General features: G+C 33.3%; 1 protein-coding gene and 1 non-coding gene across 2 annotated transcripts in view; one reads left to right on the top strand and one right to left on the bottom strand.

Moving 5' to 3' along the window:
* LOC106882259 (uncharacterized) overlaps nucleotides 1-19,918 on the bottom strand; it is a 229,345-nt gene that overhangs the window by 54,104 nt on the left and 155,323 nt on the right. The window lies entirely within an intron of this gene.
* On the top strand, nucleotides 7,105-7,406 carry LOC149135417 (signal recognition particle RNA). The gene has a single exon (XR_016242065.1).

The raw sequence follows: 19,918 nt of genomic DNA, 5'->3' as shown, positions 1-19,918 counted from the left end.
ATTCTCAAAGACTTTTGTAATCTTTTTCTAAAAAAGTGAAACCGGTTAAGTAAATAAATATTTTTAAAAAATAAGTGCATTTTCAAACCTTCTTTCATATATATATATATATATATATATATATATATATATATATATAGAGAGAGAGAGAGAGAGAGAGAGAGAGAGAGAGAGATACATATATATTAACACACACACACACACACACACATAGCAATGTGTGTGTGTGTGTGTGTGTGTGTGTGTGTGTGTTTGTGTCTGTATTTGTCCTCCATCACTGCTTGACAACTGGTGTCTGTGTGTCTGCATCCCTGTAACTTAGAGGCTTAAAAAAAAACGAAAAGTACTGGGGTTGTTTTGTTTGACTAAAATTACTCAAGGTGATGCTCCCCCAGCATGGTCACAGCCTAACAACTGAAGCAAGTAAATAATAAGATATAAAAGATATACAATACTATCAGAACTAAAATAAAAATGATTGTAATGTATGCATGTGTGTGTTTTCAACAGATATGGTAACTTACCTTGAAGGTAAGAATTTTATCACTAATCCACTATGTAACAAAATTTTAAGTTTTTAAATTTTCTATTGTTTTGTCTTTGGTCAGTAAGTATTTATTTCCTATTTGCTTTTATCTAGAAATCAAAGGAAGTCACTACTATTCTCTTCAAACTTTGCTTTTGTGTTTTGGACATCAATGTTTTGAAACTGACCTATTTTCCATTACATTTCAGACAAATTCAGCATTGAGTTGCTGAAGCAGAAATATTGTTATAGCAAATGTTCTGCTCAATACCACAGATTTGCTTGTCAGTTGCTTGACCTTAACCACATTGAGCATGTCCCTTAGTGGCTGACAACATGTGCATCTCTGATCATGAGCAGGAGTAGTGGGGAAGCATCACAGCCATGTGTTGAGAGGGATTCTTTGTGGTTTGAATAAATGCAACAAAATTACAGTTTGAAGGAAATATGAGCCATATTACATGCTTTCTAGGTATAGCAAATAGGAAATAACAGTTGCTACTCGAAGATAAAAAATGTGTTACACAGTGTTATTATGTTTGTTATTATGCTTTTGTTGTATATCACCAGATTAAACCTCAAATAGATTTATGGCCAGTTTTGACTATTCTACTGTTTATTCAGACACAGCATATCTCAGACTATCTTACCCAATGTTTCCTTTCAAAATATTCTGTAGAGTGTGAGAAAAAAAAAAAAAAAAAATCTAGGTGGTATTTCTAGCAAGTCAAACGACTATGTAGAGGCTTCCTTGTTAGTTATTATATGCTATTACTGTCGTAGGCATTGTCCACGAAGTGGGATTTTCTGCGTGTTTTACCATTTTTTTTCCATGATGACAATTGAATCAGAATTAGAAAATGAAATAGAGACACACAATTAAAACGATACTTCTGTACATAATATTATTATATGTCGGAACATGGTAATTTCCCCAAGATGAATCTCTATGATTTCAAAGGAAGACAGGTGTAACATAAAGTGCTTTAAGAGCATCACCTGTGCAGTATTTGTTTTCAGAATATCATAAAGGAGAAATGAAGTATACATATGTACATGATGAGCTATGGAATAAGTGTTTGTGTATATGTATATTCATATATGTGTGTGCTTGTATATTCATGTGTATATATGTGTGTGTATGGATGTGTGTGTGTATATGTATATATATATGTGTGTGTGTGTGTGTGTGTGTGTGTGTGTGTGTGTGTAAATATAGATATATATGTTAACAAATATATATATATTTGTAAACATACATTTCTATATATGGATATGTATTTATACAACAATGAATATGCATTAATGTACTTTCACACATATACATACACACATTATATGTATACACAGACACATGGATGTATATACATATATTTATATCTATCTATCTATATCTATATATAAATATATCTTCACATATCTATCTATCTATTTATATATATATATATATATATATATATATATATATATATATGTATATATATATATATATATATATATATATCTTCAAATATGTGTATACACTTACACAAATGAAAATGGATATAAATATACATACCAAAACAAATCTATGTATTTATGTTACACACACACACAAATAATTGGAAATAGGTGTATGTTTATGTGTGTGTGTGTGTGCAAATGTGCATATATGTGTATGAAACAGTGATACGTAATTACTAAAGAAGAAAAGCAAATATATACTTCAACAGCTGGTTGCAAGGAAAAAATAGCATGAGAGTATTTAGAATATATCTCATGTTGTTATTCCCATTATATCACAATTCTTATAAAAAAAAAAAAAAATCCCCTCTCTTCCTCCTCCTCCTCCTTCTCATCATCATTAGCAACATTATTGTCATTTGCTCTAGGTTACTGTCAGCTATTTTTGTGCTCCTTTATCATCTTTACAAGTTTGGGTTTTATAGGTCAGCAGTAACAGATTTTCTTTTTTCCTGTTTTTGCAAATTCTACCTATGCCATTTGTTAATTCCCGTATGAGTTCAATCTGATCATTTCACACCAGATATTGAAAAACAAGACAGCATGCTTTAGAACTCACGTCACGTAGGTTTATGCATCACGTCATGCAAACTGTCTGCTCATTATATTCCTTGAATGGTTTATGCTCATCCATTCTTACTAATAAACATACAGAGAACACACACACACTCATACATGCATGCACGCACACATGTGCACACACACACGCACGTTCATACACACATATATGCATGCAGTTGTGGGTTTTGTGTTGGTGTGTTTGTCTCTGTGTCTGCACATGTGTGTGTATAGGCATGTGTACATATCTATATCTATTTATCTATCTATCTATCTATATATATACACACACACACATGTATGAATATGTATGAATACATATGTGTGTATGTGTGTGTGAACATCATCGCCATTATTGAATGCTTTTTTTCCTTGTTGGCATGAGTTGGATGATACATACATATGCAGGGTGCGGTGAATAAGATGTTGTCTAAATTACGCAAAAATAAAAATAATACTGATATCTCATTTTAACAGATATATTTACCAAAATTACATAAAAATATTTTGAAATACTAAAGAGTAAATTTATTCAATAAAATTGCCATTAGCTTCAACCATGGCCTCCAGACGATTTCGGAATCTCCTGCTATTATTCTGGATGCTCTCCTTGTTTAAGTTGGTGAATCCTTGCCTTTAGTTCATCTTTGGCGTTACAAGGAGTTTTGTTGGTCAATCACTCAACTGCATACCACACATAATAACCAAGAGGGTTGCAGTCTGGGGAGTTAGGTGTTCAGATGTTAGGGGGTGATGTGGTCGCAGAAATTGTCTGACTGCCATGACTGGGTTTTCTTGCTTGTGTGGCATGGTACAGGGTCCTGTTACCAGACATAGGGTCTTTCAGCAGCCACCCTGTTGACCCAGGGCAGCACTACCTCCTCCAGGCACTTGATGTAGGCCTCTGTGTTGAGTCTGTAGCCGTGTGGGAAGATGGATGGAGGCGTAACATTGCCATCATTAGTGAACAATCCAAATACCATGATGTTGACTCGATGTTTGATTTTTATCACTCTCAATCCATGTCATCAGATTGATACCCAAACACTCTGAAATGTTCAAATTGGAGCTTCTGGCATGAATGCCAAGCAGTACCGCATGTTGTTTCTAAATTTCTGGCAGAATGAATTGCCTCATGGTGCTGTTTTTCTCACAGACGGTGCCCAATTGAGCCTACTATACTGTGTAGTTGACAATATCAAAAACAAACATTGTGCATGCACGGAATTAAAAATATAAAATGGCGACAATTTACCTATTGCACCTTGTGTGTGTGTGTGTGTGTGTGTGTGTGTGTGTATATATAAATATATAATTAAGATTCAGTTGAATTAGGCACTTAAATTGAGGCACCTTGCCAGTTCGGTATAGTCCCCACAGCTCCAAGTTAGGTGATCAGAATGTAAATAAGTAACAAGAATGTACAGGTGGTCTCAATAGATTACAGCCATTTATGTATTATTTTCTAAACTCATTCTGCCACAGCTATAATATAAGGAAACAATGTAATTATTTTGCTTTCTATTATTGATGTAAATTTGTTAAAAATGGTTTATCCTTTATGTCTGAAAACTATCTGATCCATTTGCACTTGAAGAGAGCGGTTTATTTCAAACTGATGTAATGTTTTCATTGATCAATCAAATGGAACCACTCGAAACAGCTGTAATGTATTGACACCTGTACATCTTTGTTACTTACTTACATTATGCAGGAGTGGTTGTGTGGTAAGTAGCTTGCTTACCAACCACATGGTTTCGGGTTCAGTCCCACTGCATGGTACCTTGGGCAAGTGTCTTCTACTGTAGCCTCGGGCCTACCAAAGCCTTGTGAGTGGATTTGGTAGACAGAAAATGAAAGAAGCCCATCGTATATATATATATATATATATATATATATATATATATATATATAAAATATATAGTTTTAGGGAAAATAACCAATTTTCAAGAACTCATCGATGAAAATCCATATATTTGTATATATAAAATATATTTGATGTAATGTTGATGATGTTTGCATTGATTGATTAAATGGAGCCGCTTGAAATGGCCATAACGCATGTATCAGTGCATTATGGCCATTTCAAGCGGCTCCATTTAATCAATCAATGCAAACATCATCATCATCATTACATCAAATATATTTTATATATACTTTATCTATAAGGCTCAATTTAATTTTAATTTTTTATAAATTGATTTTAATTGAGTTTTTTACCTGTAATTTTGGATTTTGTCCCTAATATTATTATATATATGTGTGTGTGTGTGTGTGTGTGTGTGTGTGTGTGGGTGTGGGTGTGTGTATGTGTGTGTGTGTGTGTATGTATATGATTGTGTGTCTGTGTTAGTCTCCACCATCATCACTTGACAACTGATGTTGGTGTGTTTATGTCCCCATGACTTAGCAGTTTGGCAAAAGAGACCGATAGAATAAGTACTAGGCTTACAAAGAATAAATCCTGGGGTCGATTTGTTCAACTAAAGAGGCAGTGCTCCAGCATGGCCGCAGTCAAATGACAAACACATAAAAGAATATATATATATATATATATATATAAAGCAAATAAGTAACAAGGATGTCCAGGTATCAGTGCGTTATGGCCATTTCAAGCGGCTCCATTTAATCAATCAATGCAAACATCATCATCATCATTACATCAATTTGAAATAAACTGTTCTCCTCGGAGCATGCAACCATATAGATTTCCAGCATACAGGATACTCCATTATAATTATTTTCGCAAATTTTTCATCAGTACCAGAAACTAAAATATTAACATTGCTTCTTTTTGCTATTATTGTGGTACTACCTTTATGTGGTAAGAGAGCACACACCCTTAAGGGGCACCAAAAACAATTATCAAGAGCTTACGCCCTTATGAGGCACCAAAAACAATTACTAAAAACTTGGTATATGCTTACCAAGTCATACTTGCTTGCAAACGATGTTGTGGTTATGCATAAATAATTTTTTCCCTAAATTCATTCTGCTACAATAATAGCAAAAAAGAAGCAATGTAATTATTTTAGTCTCTGGTACTGATGAAACCTTTGCTAAAAAATTATAATGGGGTATACCGTATGTTGAAAATCTATATGGTTGTATGTTCTGAGGAGAGTGGTTTATTTCAAACTGATGTAATGCTTGCATTAATTGATTAAATGGAGCCACTTGAAACGGCCGTAATGCACTGATACTTGGACATCCTTGTTACTTTTTTCGCTTTTTATTCACCTAACTTCATAGTGTGCAGACAATACCGGACTGACTTGGTGCTTCAACTTAAGTACCTAATTCAACTGAATCTTAGTTATTTCTGATATATATGTGTGTGTGAGTGTGTGTATACATATAAATATATGTATGTATGCATATATATATAAATATATATGTATACATACACACACATATACAGGCCTTGGGGCCCATTTCTGATCTATGCTGTGGGTTGCTATTAGTAAATAAACACTATAAGGCCCAGTGCATTGGTTTGCCTGGATTCCTGTAATGATACTAAGACAGTCCTGTGAATCTGCATATGTATACACACATATATATGCATATTCCAGTGTCGAATGATTATTGACTTCATGCTGGTGTGGCCCTCCCTCTCTCCCACCAGCTGTTACAATCTTAATGCTCTGCCGGATGAAGGATGGAGAGACTGAGAAGGGGGGGGGGATCTATGTCTGCTTGCATCTACAGAGGCACCAAAAACAATTATCAAAAACTTGCTATGTGCGTACCAGGTCATACTTGCTTGCAAGTGATGTTGTGGCTATACATATATCTATCTATAATTACACATACACACATATATCTGTAAATATATACATATACATGTGTGTATGTGTGTGTGTATCTGTGTGTATATATATACAAACATAGACATTTATATACATAAGTATATATGAATACATATATTATTTACATATATATATATATTATATACATATATATGTGTAAATAATATATATATATATATATATATATATATATACTAGTATAACCGTGTCATCAAAAATTACAATAGCTATGGATTATAGTAACATATCCTTTGAAAATGGATGTGCTACTCAACATTGAAAATTTTCTTTAATTATTCAAACTGTGTACATAATAGTAAAAAAGAAAATACCAATAACTCATAAATACAATACTTTGTTGCCTGCTAATCATAGTAGGTTGCAATTGTCTATCAACACACAGAATTTAGTGGCTTCTGGTGTCCCAAAACCTCTACATTTGTAAGTGTCTTACTACAAGTTGGAGTAAACTCCTCCAAACATTGCATTACATCAAATAGTTTGGCCGATTCTTTCAGTTTGGGTAGTATTCTGGTGTTTAAGATATGTGATACAATAGGACTATTGTAAAAGTACCTAAGAAACTTATAAAGTTTGGCTGAACCTGCGAAATGTAAACTCATACATCTAACATCTATCTCTCTATTAAACCATTTGTACTTGTTTATATCTTTAATAAACAGGCTGCCAGATGACAACTATCAAGCTCCTGGAGACTTGGTTGGTTGGTTGGCTGGTTGGTTGGTTAGTTTGAGAATGGGAGTCCTGGTAGTTGGTCTTCTATGGCGATTGGGTGTCTGCACCAAGCTTGGCATCAATATGGTGCTGGAGAGGAAGCTCAACAGGACCAAGTTGTCTAAGGATGGTCAACTTGTCTAAGGATGGTCAATTCAGCACAGGGTGGAAACACAGCAGGCAAAAAACCCCATGTTGAGCAGTAGTGGGATTGTGCCTGTAAATAGTTGTTGGCTGGCAGCCTGTTCAATACAACTGAACATCTGTATCTTTACCTTATTATCTTTTACATTTTTCTGTTGTTGGAAGTGGCCATGCTTGGACACCATTTTAGAAGGTTTTAAGTTGAACAAATTTACCACAGTATTAAAGCCTGGTACTTTACACACTATGTTATGGGGGTTGCAAACAAACCAGCAATGATTGTCGAGCAGTGGTGGGAGACAAACACAAACTCAAAGATAAGCGCACGTGCACACATGCACACATGCACACAGTTTTTATCTTGTAAATTTCAACCATAAAACATTGATCAGCTTCAAGACTAAGGTAGTTGACATGCACCTAAAGAGGTATCCAGTAAGATCAAACCCCAAATCATGTAATTTCAAAGCCTGCTTTTTAACTGCACAGCCATGGTCATTGTACCCATTAACTTTATGTAGCTTTGCAGCAATTTAACTATGCACACAGTAAGATATGCTTGACTTACTGTACAATATTTGACTTAGTCTATACAACCTTAGAAAATCACATTTATTGCTGTGATATTGGAAGCTGTAATGCACAAGTCTTTCTTAAGAATATTAGAGATGTAAGTGGTCTTCAAATAGAGAATTAAAATTGGAACAAGAATCTCTTTCTCTCTCTCTCTCTCACACACACACATACACACAGTCATAAAGAATACCCACATATGTATGCAAACATATTCGATTTCTATACATATATGTTCCAGCATTCTGTTAGAACATCACTTTCAAAATATTTGAACATCAATCAATATAAGATTTGAAACTAACATATAGACAAATAACAAGATAACAAAGAAAGGGTCGTAGTTGGTTAACTTGTCAATGTGTCAGAACCCTGGTCAAAGATTTGACAATTTATATCTGTTCAACAATGCTGCTCTGTATTCACGACCACCAAGATACTTAACTCTCTAAACCCCAATCAACCTAGCTATAAATGCTTGTAGTTTATCTTCATTGATGACCTCTGGTCGCAACCATTTCACTTGACTTTAATTACATCTCAGATACTGTAAAGAAAAGGATGAACACTATAAGCAATCTCATTTCTTGTCTCTTTTGTAAATCTGAAGCCTTGTGTCCACCTAAGAAATTGATGTTATCTTACAAAGGCCTGATGATGATGATGCATCATCTTTACTATCTTTAGTGGCCTTTGTAAGATAACATCAATTTCTTAGGTGGACACAAGGCTTCAGATTTACAAAAGAGGTCATCAATGAAGATAAACTACAAGCAGGTCACAGTAATAAAATCATCATCATCAGCAGCATCATCATCATTTAATGTCTGTTGTCCATGCTGGCATGGGTTGGACGATTTGACTGGGGCTGGCAAGCTGGAAGGCTGAACCAGGTTCCAGTCTGATTTGGTGCGGTTTTCTATGGCTGGATGCCCTTCCTAATGCCAACCACTCCAAGAGTGTAATGGGCACTTTTATGTGCTACAGGCAGGGGTGCCATTTGTGTGACACTGGTATCTGCCACGACTGCGATTTTGCTCAGCTTGATAGGTCTTCTCACACACGACATAATGCCAAACGTCTTGGTCACTGCCTCTGTGAGGCCCAACACTCATAAGAAGCTCAGCCACTTTGCCTCCATGAGGCCCAATGGGTCTTAAATTTTGGCACAGACCCAGAAATTTCAGGGGAGGAGGGAAGTTGATCACATCAACCCCAGTGTTCAACTGGTACTTATTTTATTGACTCTGAAAGGACAAAAGATGAAGTTGACCTTGATGGAATTTGAACTCAGAATGTTGCTAAGCATTTTTCATGGTACAGTAACAATTCTACCTGCTCATTGCCTTTCAGTAATAAAATATTAGTTTCAAATTTTGGCACAAGGCCAGCAATTTCAAGGGGATGGGTGAAATCAAATGTATCGACCCCCAGCACTCAACTGGTACTTAATTTATTGACCCTGAAACAATGAAAGGCAAAGTTGACCTCAGCAAAATTTGAACTCAGAATGTTAGGATGGATGGAATGCCACTAAACATTTTGCCTGGCATGCTAATGATTCTGCTAGCTCACCACCTTACAGTAATAAAATAGTAATGATATTAATTTAAGAAAGGCATGGCCATGTGGTTAAGAAGTTTGTTATGGAACCACATGGTTGAGGGTTCATTCACACTGAGAGGAAACTGTTGACTGCTGTTTTCGACTACAACTGTGAGTTGACTAATACCTTCTGAGTGAAATTTGGTAGATGGAAACTGGAGGAAGACTGTTGTGAATGTTTGTGTTTGTGTGTGTGTGTGTGTGTGTATGTGTGTGTGTGTGTGTGTGTGCGTGCACGCATGCATGATTGAATATGTATTGCCATTGTCTTAATGCATGTGGCACTTGTTTGTATTTCTATGTGAAAGTGTGCCTGGACATATTATTTTTTTCCTGGAAACAGATGAGAGTTGGCAACAGAGAAAGCATCCTACTGTAAATGTAAGAATATCATTTGTTTCAACAAAGTTATTGCCAGGCTCATGCAAGCTTGGGAAAGTGGATATTAAAATGATGATAGTGATGGCGATAATGATGATGATGATGATGATAATAATGATGAATTTGACAAACATTCTATATAGTACAGAGCACATGATATATTACTCTAAGCAAATCATGAAGAAAAAAAAACATATTAGAGCTGGACTGAAAGATTATCATGTATGCCAATATTGAAGAAACATGTTTTTTTCCTAAAATAAATTTTGAAAATTTATCTTGTGTTCTAAAAAGATATAAGTTACATGTTTCCATAAATCAAATTTAATTCCTGAAGAGGGATATCTATACTATGCTTATTGTATCTCTGTACAGTAAGAATTGAAAAAAAAAAAGAAGCAAAAACTCAAAAAACAAACTATAATTCACTAATAGGATCTATATATTGTTTAGCCACAAACAAAATATCTTTGCAAAGTATGTGAAAACATGTTCAGAATTTGTTTTTATGTTTATCTTTCTTTTGTTTTTTCTTAAAAGTTGCAAGTCAAAATTGGGGTGCATCTTTGAGCTCAGAGCACCTTCAATACCAGGAAATACAGATTGTTAAGAAATTTTACAAAAAGCCTTACATCAGTAGGTACAAGCAGGCCTGTGTGGTAAGAAGTTTGCCACCCGACCGCATGGTTTTTGAATTCTGTTCCACTGCGTAGCACCTTGGGCACATATCTTCTATAGACTTGGACAAACCAAAGCCTTGTCAGTGGATTTGATAGACAGAAATTGAAAGAAGCTCATTGTGTGTGTGTATGTGTGCATGTGTGTGTGTGTGTGTGTGCACGCGTGTATATATATATGTGTGTGTGTGTGTGTGTGTGTCTGTGTGTGTGCTTGCGTTTGTTTCCCTACTACCTTACAACTAGTACTGGTTTGTTTACATTCCTGCAACTTAGTAGTTTGGCAAAAATAACTGATAGAATGAGTACCAGGCTCTAAAAATAAGTACTGGATTAATTTGTTCAGCTAAAACCATTCGAAGTGGTGCCCCAGCATGGCTGTAATCCAATGATTGAAGCAAGTAAAAGGTAAAGAGAAAAGATATAAACATACAAAAATCTTCAGAAAGGATTACAGGTGGCCGACTGCTTCAAGATGTTATGGTGGCTTTAGCGAATCCAGTTCTCACTTTTGAGAAGAAAATGAGTTTGAGAATATCTTTGTATTTTAAAATTTTGGTAGAGGTCGGTGGTGATAAAATTAGTACCAGTAATATACAAGGTTCATCTATCAACTCTGTAACTAGCCATTCAGAAAACATCAACAATGTTGCTTCTTGAATCATTTGTCCTGTTAGAAATAGTAGCTAATCTCTCTTAAATCATATGCTAGCATTTTAAAAGTGAGTAACATGTTCTTATACATCTAATACCTGAATAAAAAATGGGAAGGCCATGCCTAGAATGGTTTCGATCATACCTTGGTACAATGAGGCTGAATGATGATAAACAACAGTGACAACGACCCCTCTTCTACAAAAATTACTTTTTGTAATACTGACTTGGACAAAATTGGCTGTGTGGTAAGAAGTTTGCTTCCCAACCACATGGTTCTCGGTTCAGTCTCACTACATGGTATCTTTGGCAAGTGTCTTCTACTATAGCCTTGGGCAACCCAAAGTCTCATGAATTGATTTGGTAGATGGAAATTGAAAGAATCCTGCCGTATATATTTATAACTATGTGTGTGTGTGTGTGTGTGTGTGTGTGTGTGTGTGTGTGTGTGTGTGTGTGTGTGTGTGCCATTGTCCCTCATCATCATTTGACAACAGGTGTTGGTGTGTATGTCCCTGTAACTTAGCAGTTTGGCAAAAGTAACAAATTGAATATTGGTTTAAAAAAAACTCATAAATACTGACTAAAAATCCTTCAAAGCAGTGCCCCGGCATGACCACAGTCTAGTGATTGAAAAGTAAAAGATAAAGTATGAAGCTTTATTTTATAGGGAAGGAGATATATCAGTCTTGTCCAAGATCACATCTGGTTCAATGATACAAACTTCATGCTTTCGAGTAATTGAAACAAAAACTTTCCATCAAAATTTCATGCTAATTTATACCCTAAACCCCAGCTAAATAACGACAAGGTAATTTTACTAAATTCTTCTTGAAATTCAAAATTAAGTGAAACAAAGGTAGTGTATTTCAATAGAAATGTTGAGTAATGAAAGGGTTGAGTCAACCCCAATATGTCACTGGTACTCGAAAGTGGTGAGCTGGCAGAATTGTTAGCATGCTGGACAAAATGCTTAGTGGCATTTTGTCTGTCTTTACATTCTGGGTTCAAATTCAATCGAAGTCAACTCTGCCTTTCATCCTTTTGGGATTGATAAAATAAGTACCAGTTAGACACTGAGGTCATCTAATTGACATATCTCTTCCCCTGAAATTGCTGGCCTTGTGCAAAAAACTTGAAATCAATATGTCAATGGTACTTTATTTATTATTTTTTATCTTTTAGACTGCGACCATGCTAGGGCACTGCCTTGAAGAACTTTTAGTCGAATGAATCAATCGCAGTACTTCTTTTCCTAAAGCCTGGTACTTATTCTGTTAGTGTCTTTTATTGAACTGCTAAGTTATGGGGATGTGAACACATCAACACCAGTTGTGGTGGGAGACAAACACAGACACAAAGACACACATGTGTACACACACACACACACACACACACACACACACACAGTGGACTTCTTTCAATTTCGGTCTCCCAAATCCACTCACAAGGCTTTGGTCAGCCCCAGGCCATAGTAGAAGATACTTGCCCAAGGTGCTATGCTTGCACCCATAAAAGTATGGAAAGTAAAAGTTCACCACAGTGAAATTTGAATTTAGAAATAAAGAAGATATAACTAAACTATATGCAACACTATGTTTAATTTGACATCTGTGAACACTACATTTGACTGTTTATTTTTTACTCCTTTTTACTATTAAAATAAGTATTTGGTATATGACCTATTCATCATAGTAAAGACCTATTCATCATTGTCAGATTCATATATGATGATGTAGTGTGATAGCACCATCCATTTTCACTTTCAGAATCAAAACAGTCGCAGACTTGGTAGAAATCAATTGGCTACTGGTGCATTATCATATACTAATGTTACTGTGCTGTCAAAAGTGATAACTATTTCAATATTTCCTAGTATTAATAGTTACAAGATTTCAATTTTGCACAGAGTTTAAACTCTTTAATCTCAGCTTTCTTTCCATCATTGTTGGAAAATGTCCAAGTTATGAAGAAAAGATTAAATGCAATTGTTGTTTTTCTTGTTTTAAGTTTTTGTATTTTTAGCATTTAACCCTTTGAAAGCATCCACCAGAGACCATCCCCTGGTTTTATGCTATAAAACTGTCCATTTTGAAGTGCTTATGTTTACCTTCTATCAAAATTTAATGTTAGAATTTTATGTTATGTTGCAAACACCTGCTTAATAACGGAGAAGGGCATAATTTTATTAAACTCTTTAAAAAATTTTTTGATTATTTTAACAATTAATTGAAACACAAAGACAATATATAATGTAAGAAAAATAGTCATAAAACAGATAATTACTAGTTTATAAAGAAAAAAAAACCTTGGTTGAAATAATTGCCACTTTGACAACTACAATACCATGCTCCTTTGCAGTGAATGTAAAACCTATGAATAACAAATGTTTAAACAGACATACCGGGTGGACTTGTACAGAATTGTTACAACAGTGGCTCTCAACCATTTTTAGTTTATGTACTCTTTTGATTCCTATTTTATTCTACTGGACCTCCTTAACCATTTGATGTATATAAAAAAATTCTACTGTATTTTTATAGTTAAATATGAGGAACTCTTTTACTCTTTTACTTGTTTCAGTCATTTGACTGTGGCCATGCTGGAGCACCATCTTTAGTCGAGCAAATCGACCCCAGGACTTATTCTTTGTAAGCCTAGTACTTATTCTATCGGTCTCTTTTGCTGAACTGCTAAGTTACGGGGACGTAAACACACCAGCATCGGTTGTCAAGCGATGTTGGGGGAACAAACACAGACACACATATACGCACACATATACACACACATACATACATATATATATATATATATATATATATATATATATACATATATATATATATATATATATATATATATATATATATATACACATATATACGATGGGCTTCTTTCAGTTTCCGTCTACCAAATCTTCTCACAAGGCTTTGGTCAGCCCGAGGCTATAATAGAAGACACTTGCCCAAGGTGCCACGCAGTGGGACTGAACCCGGAACCATGTGGTTGGTAAGCAAGCTACTTACCACACAGCCACTCCTATGCCTGTATAAACAAATTAAAATATTTTGTGTATTGTGGAAGTATTAGCAATTTATTGTACATAAATTTTGACAAGAAAATCTTATATAGATCCCAGTTGAGAACCCATGTTAAAGCGTCTGACAAAATACTGTAGGGTATATATAAACCCTGCCACAATTGACAGTTTCCTTCATACGAAATTTGTGGCCCTTGTGCCAAATAGAATTGTTAGTGTTGCGAAAATACTTTGTGGTTTTCCTTCAGCCTTTTCATGTTATGAGTTTAAATCCCACCAAGATCAATAAAATAAAAGTACCTATCAATTACTGGGGTTGATGTAATTCACTTGCCCCTTTCCCTCAAAACTGTGCCAAAATTAGAAAGAATTACTATCATCATCATCATCACCCCCACCACCCCCATCATTTCATTTATGTGCAACAGATTAGACTGTTGAAAAAAATTCCTAACAACTTTAGAAGTGAAGAACCTTACTAATCAGCCTAGCTGTCCCTAATGATACTGTTTTTTGAGCTGTATTAGGCTAGGTTTTATGCTTATTTCTTCTATCCTGTTATTATTATTTACCCTCTCCCCCACAATTGCTGGCCTTGTACCAAAATTTGAAACTATTATTATTATCATTATCATCATCATTATTATTATTATTATTATTATTATCATTATTGTTATTATTATTAAGGCAGGGAGCTGAGTTCAAATTCCACTGAGGTCGAATTTACTTTTCATCCTTTCAGGGTTGAGAAAATAAGTACCAGCCGAACCCTGGGATAAATGTAATTGATTTACCCTCTCACCAAAATTGCAGGCCTTGTGCAAGAATTTGAAATCATCATTATTATTATTTGTTGAAAACTCTCAGCTTGTTTTGCTGTATATGATGGAAAGTGTGAGCTGTCTGCAGCCAGTAGACTAAGGTGACACTTGTTTACTTTTCATGCTTCAAGAACCTTGCAAAAAATTCTTGCAGTTCCAAGCAATGCTGATTTTTGTAGGTGTTCTACCTTCACACTTGCACCAATCTTTTTTAGCCATGCTTGTAGTTAAACTAATTTAATTACCAAGAATGTTATCTTAAGGTTTGGTGACAACAAATCTCCTCAAATCTCAGGAATCTATCTTAGGATTCTTGCAGAGCACAGGATGAGACTTTTCTATAGGTTGACAATGCGAGTTGTAACTCCAGTATCTCCCAGTCCCATAGGTAGCATTTTGGGTATTGTGCCAAGTGCAACAATTACCACAGGAACAATTGCTTATTATTATCATTATTGTTATGCCATAAAAACACATCTGCCTTTTAATTAACGACCCTTAACTAAAGTTACCCTATGGATATAAATTTTCATATTTTTGTTGGTTCTGCTCTTAGCTTCAACTGTTATACTTTCATTCTATATGTGGGAAAATTCCAAATTTTTGGTTAGTAGAGTGAATAAAATAATATGTATTTATTTGTTCAACTATTCAAATTAGGTGCTATAGAACAAGAGGTAAGAGTTTGGTGAAATGAAATCACAAACCAGTTCTGATTCCTTGATGAAGTAACTTCACTTCTGTTTTGAAGCAATTGCTGAAGAGCAGGCATAGCAACCTTCCTTGAACAACGGGCCATAAGGGACAGGCCCATCAGGTGAACTGAATTATAAAAATATTTGGTGTACCATTCAGAAAGTCCTGTGTGTCACAGTTTACTTATAATTGCTCTGAGAAGAGCATAATTGAGAAAAGTAGGAATACTACTGTAAATTAGCTTATTTCGTATCCCAAAGAGAAAGGTAAGAAACTCTCTTGAGAAAGAGAGAAGTGGAGAGTAGAACAAAACACCACTGTCTATCAAGTGCATGAGCACTGAGCCTTCTGATATTCAGATAGGACCTAGGTGACATCAGAAAGCTAAGATTATAATTTCTAAGTTATAATCCAGTTTAACATTCCTAAGCTCTCCTTTGCTGGTGTTACTTGAAGGAGGTAGCTGGGCTCTAACCTTTGACATTCTGGTCCTTAACTTTCCCAAAGTGGTTGTACCTTACATCTTAACTGTTCAGCTATGGACCTCCTGAAGAATGTGTGATATTTCTTCCAATTTCCATCTGTTGTTTCATCTTATATCAGCTCTAATTAAGTAGGTCTATGATGAAAGGAAAAAAAAAGTATTCAAGTTCTGCTGAACTTGTCCTTTTATTTTCTCGTGCATAGTATACCTAGGACTACATTATGCTATTTGGACTCATTTTTTAAGGTAGCAGACCATAATGAAAGAAAGATTTGGTTGCTATAGCTATCTAAATGGATGAGTGACTCCATAGAATCTCCATTGTTAGATTGCTCAGGTCTAATTTCCTTCTATCTATAATGTGATCCATGGCCTTTGTGTGGTGTCAAAAGAAACCATTATTTCAAGTTCCTGTTTCCATAAAATAATTGCTTGAAATACTTTCTCTATTTTGGCACAACTTCTAAGGTCAAGTTCAGATGTGGCACTGCTGTAGGAGTCCTTTATGAGAAAATATCAATAAAATATTGTGACAAAGAAACAGACAAAAATGATGCATTATATATGTGTGCATGTGTGTGCGTATATATTTCTCTCTCTCCCTCTTTCTCTCTCTCTTTCTCTCTCTCTCTCTCTCTCTCTCTCTCTCTCTCTCTCTCTCTATATATATATATATATATATATATATATATAGGTGCAGGAGTAGCGCTGTGGTAACAAGCTTGCTTCCCAACCACATGATTCTGGGTTCAGTCCCACTGTGTGGCACCTTGGGCAAGTGTCGTCTGCTATAGGCCAGTCAAAGCCTTGTGAGTGGATTTGGTAGATGAAAACTGAAAGAAGCCCATCATACACACACACACACACATATATATACACACATATATATGTAATATATTTGTATGTGTGTGTTTGTCCCCCCTCCATTGCTTGACAACCGATGTTGGTATGTTTACACCCACGTAACTTAGTGGTTTGGCAAAAGAGACCGACAGAATAAGTACTAGGCTTACAAAGAATAAGTCCTGGGGTCGATTTGTTCAACTAAAAGTGGTGCTCCAGCATGGCCACAGTCAAATGATTGAAACAAGTAAAAGAATAACAGAATATATATATATTGTGTATGAACACACATACACATTTATATAAATAAAAATGAGTTAAGAGACATAATTGAGTGGCCAGTGGCATGAATATGGACAAGAAAGACAAATAAAGGTATATTAAATACTATAGAAAATAAATTCTTAAATTCCCGAGATTATCTCCCTTTTGGAGAAAAGCAAACAAATGCTTAGAGGCAAATATATATATAATAGACAGTGTATGAGCGTTCAGCTTTTGTCATGTCACCTGCAGAAATGATTTGTTTACAGGGATGAAATGTTTGTGCCACACAGCTCACTCCCTCCATCAAATCAACGTTGTCTGTACAGGTGCACTGCGTAACACATGTCAGGTGTCGAAGTGATCACAGAGCAACATGAGATGAAGTGTTTTGCTGCTGAAGACCAAAATGCACCACTTAATATAGGAATTAATATAGGAATTGAAATCATGATCACTAGATCATGAGTGCAGCATCCTAACCACTAAAACACAGACACACACAATGAGCTCTTTCACTTTCCATGTACCAAATCCATTCACAGGGCTTTCAGTCAACCCGGAGTGACAGTTAAAGACTTGCTTCATGTGCCATGTAGTAAGGCTAAACGCAAGACCACATAGGCTCTGGCCTGTAGTAGAAGAGACATGCCCAAGGTGCTATGTAGTGAGACTGAACTTTAACCATATGGTTTGGATGCAGCCTTCTTACCACACAGCCATGCCTGGGCCTCACAATATTATTAATAAATTAAGGTAGTGAGATGGCAGAAGCGCTAGCATGCCGGGTAAAATGCTTAGCAGTATTTCATCTGTCTTTATGTTCTGAGTTCAAATTCCGCCAAGGTTGACTTTGCCTTTCATCCTTTTGGGTTCGATAAATTAAGTACCAGTTGTGTACTGGAACCAATCTAATCAACTGGCCCCCTCTCCCAAAATTTCGTGCTTTGTGCCTAGAATAGAAAAGAATATTATTGATAAATGGCAATAATAATAATAATGATCTCTAATGTAGAAAAGGGCAGTAATTCTGGGGCAAGAAGGTTAGTCATCTTGAATCAACCCCAATACTTGAGTATCCTTTCATTGATCTCACAAGAACGAGAGGCAAAGTCGACCTCAGTAAGTTGTGAATTCAGAGTATAAAAAGCCAGAACAAATACTACAAGGCAATTTTTTTCCTGATGCTTTTACAATTTTGCCAACTTGCTACCTTTAATTGTTTCAGAATTAGGCACAGTGCCAGCAATTTTGGAGCAGAAAAGTCAATTAAACCAAGCCCTATGCTTGTCTGGTACCTGTCTACACTCAAAGATTTTATTCCAGAACGTAAAGTCTCAGAATATTTATTGCAGGACATTTTCTCCAATGCTATAACAATTCTGCCAGCTTACTGCCTTAATAATAATAATAATAATAATAATAATAATAATAATAATAATAATAATAATAATAATAATAATAATAATAATAATAATAATAATAATAATAATAATAATAATAATAATAATAATAATAATAATAATAATAATAATAATAATAATAATAATAATAATAATAATAATAATAATAATAATAATAATAATAATAATAATAATAATAATAATAATAATAATAATAATAATAATAATAATAATAATAATAATAATAATAATAATAATAATAATAATAATAATAATAATAATAATAATAATAATAATAATAATAATAATAATAATAATAATAATAATAATAATAATAATAATAATAATAATAATAATAATAATAATAATAATAATAATAATAATAATAATAATAATAATAATAATAATAATAATAATAATAATAATAATAATAATAATAATAATAATAATAATAATAATAATAATAATAATAATAATAATAATAATAATAATAATAATAATAATAATAATAATAATAATAATAATAATAATAATAATAATAATAATAATAATAATAATAATAATAATAATAATAATAATAATAATAATAATAATAATAATAATAATAATAATAATAATAATAATAATAATAATAATAATAATAATAATAATAATAATAATAATAATAATAATAATAATAATAATAATAATAATAATAATAATAATAATAATAATAATAATAATAATAATAATAATAATAATAATAATAATAATAATAATAATAATAATAATAATAATAATAATAATAATAATAATAATAATAATAATAATAATAATAATAATAATAATAATAATAATAATAATAATAATAATAATAATAATAATAATAATAATAATAATAATAATAATAATAATAATAATAATAATAATAATAATAATAATAATAATAATAATAATAATAATAATAATAATAATAATAATAATAATAATAATAATAATAATAATAATAATAATAATAATAATAATAATAATAATAATAATAATAATAATAATAATAATAATAATAATAATAATAATAATAATAATAATAATAATAATAATAATAATAATAATAATAATAATAATAATAATAATAATAATAATAATAATAATAATAATAATAATAATAATAATAATAATAATAATGATAATAATAATGATAATAATGATAATAATAATAA

The sequence above is a fragment of the Octopus bimaculoides genome, chromosome 5 (assembly GCF_046866305.1).
Source record: "Octopus bimaculoides isolate indiv1 chromosome 5, ASM4686630v1, whole genome shotgun sequence".
NCBI lineage: Eukaryota > Metazoa > Mollusca > Cephalopoda > Octopoda > Octopodidae > Octopus > Octopus bimaculoides.
Note: the sequence above shows the minus strand (reverse complement) of the source record. Positions and strands in the feature narration are given on the sequence as shown.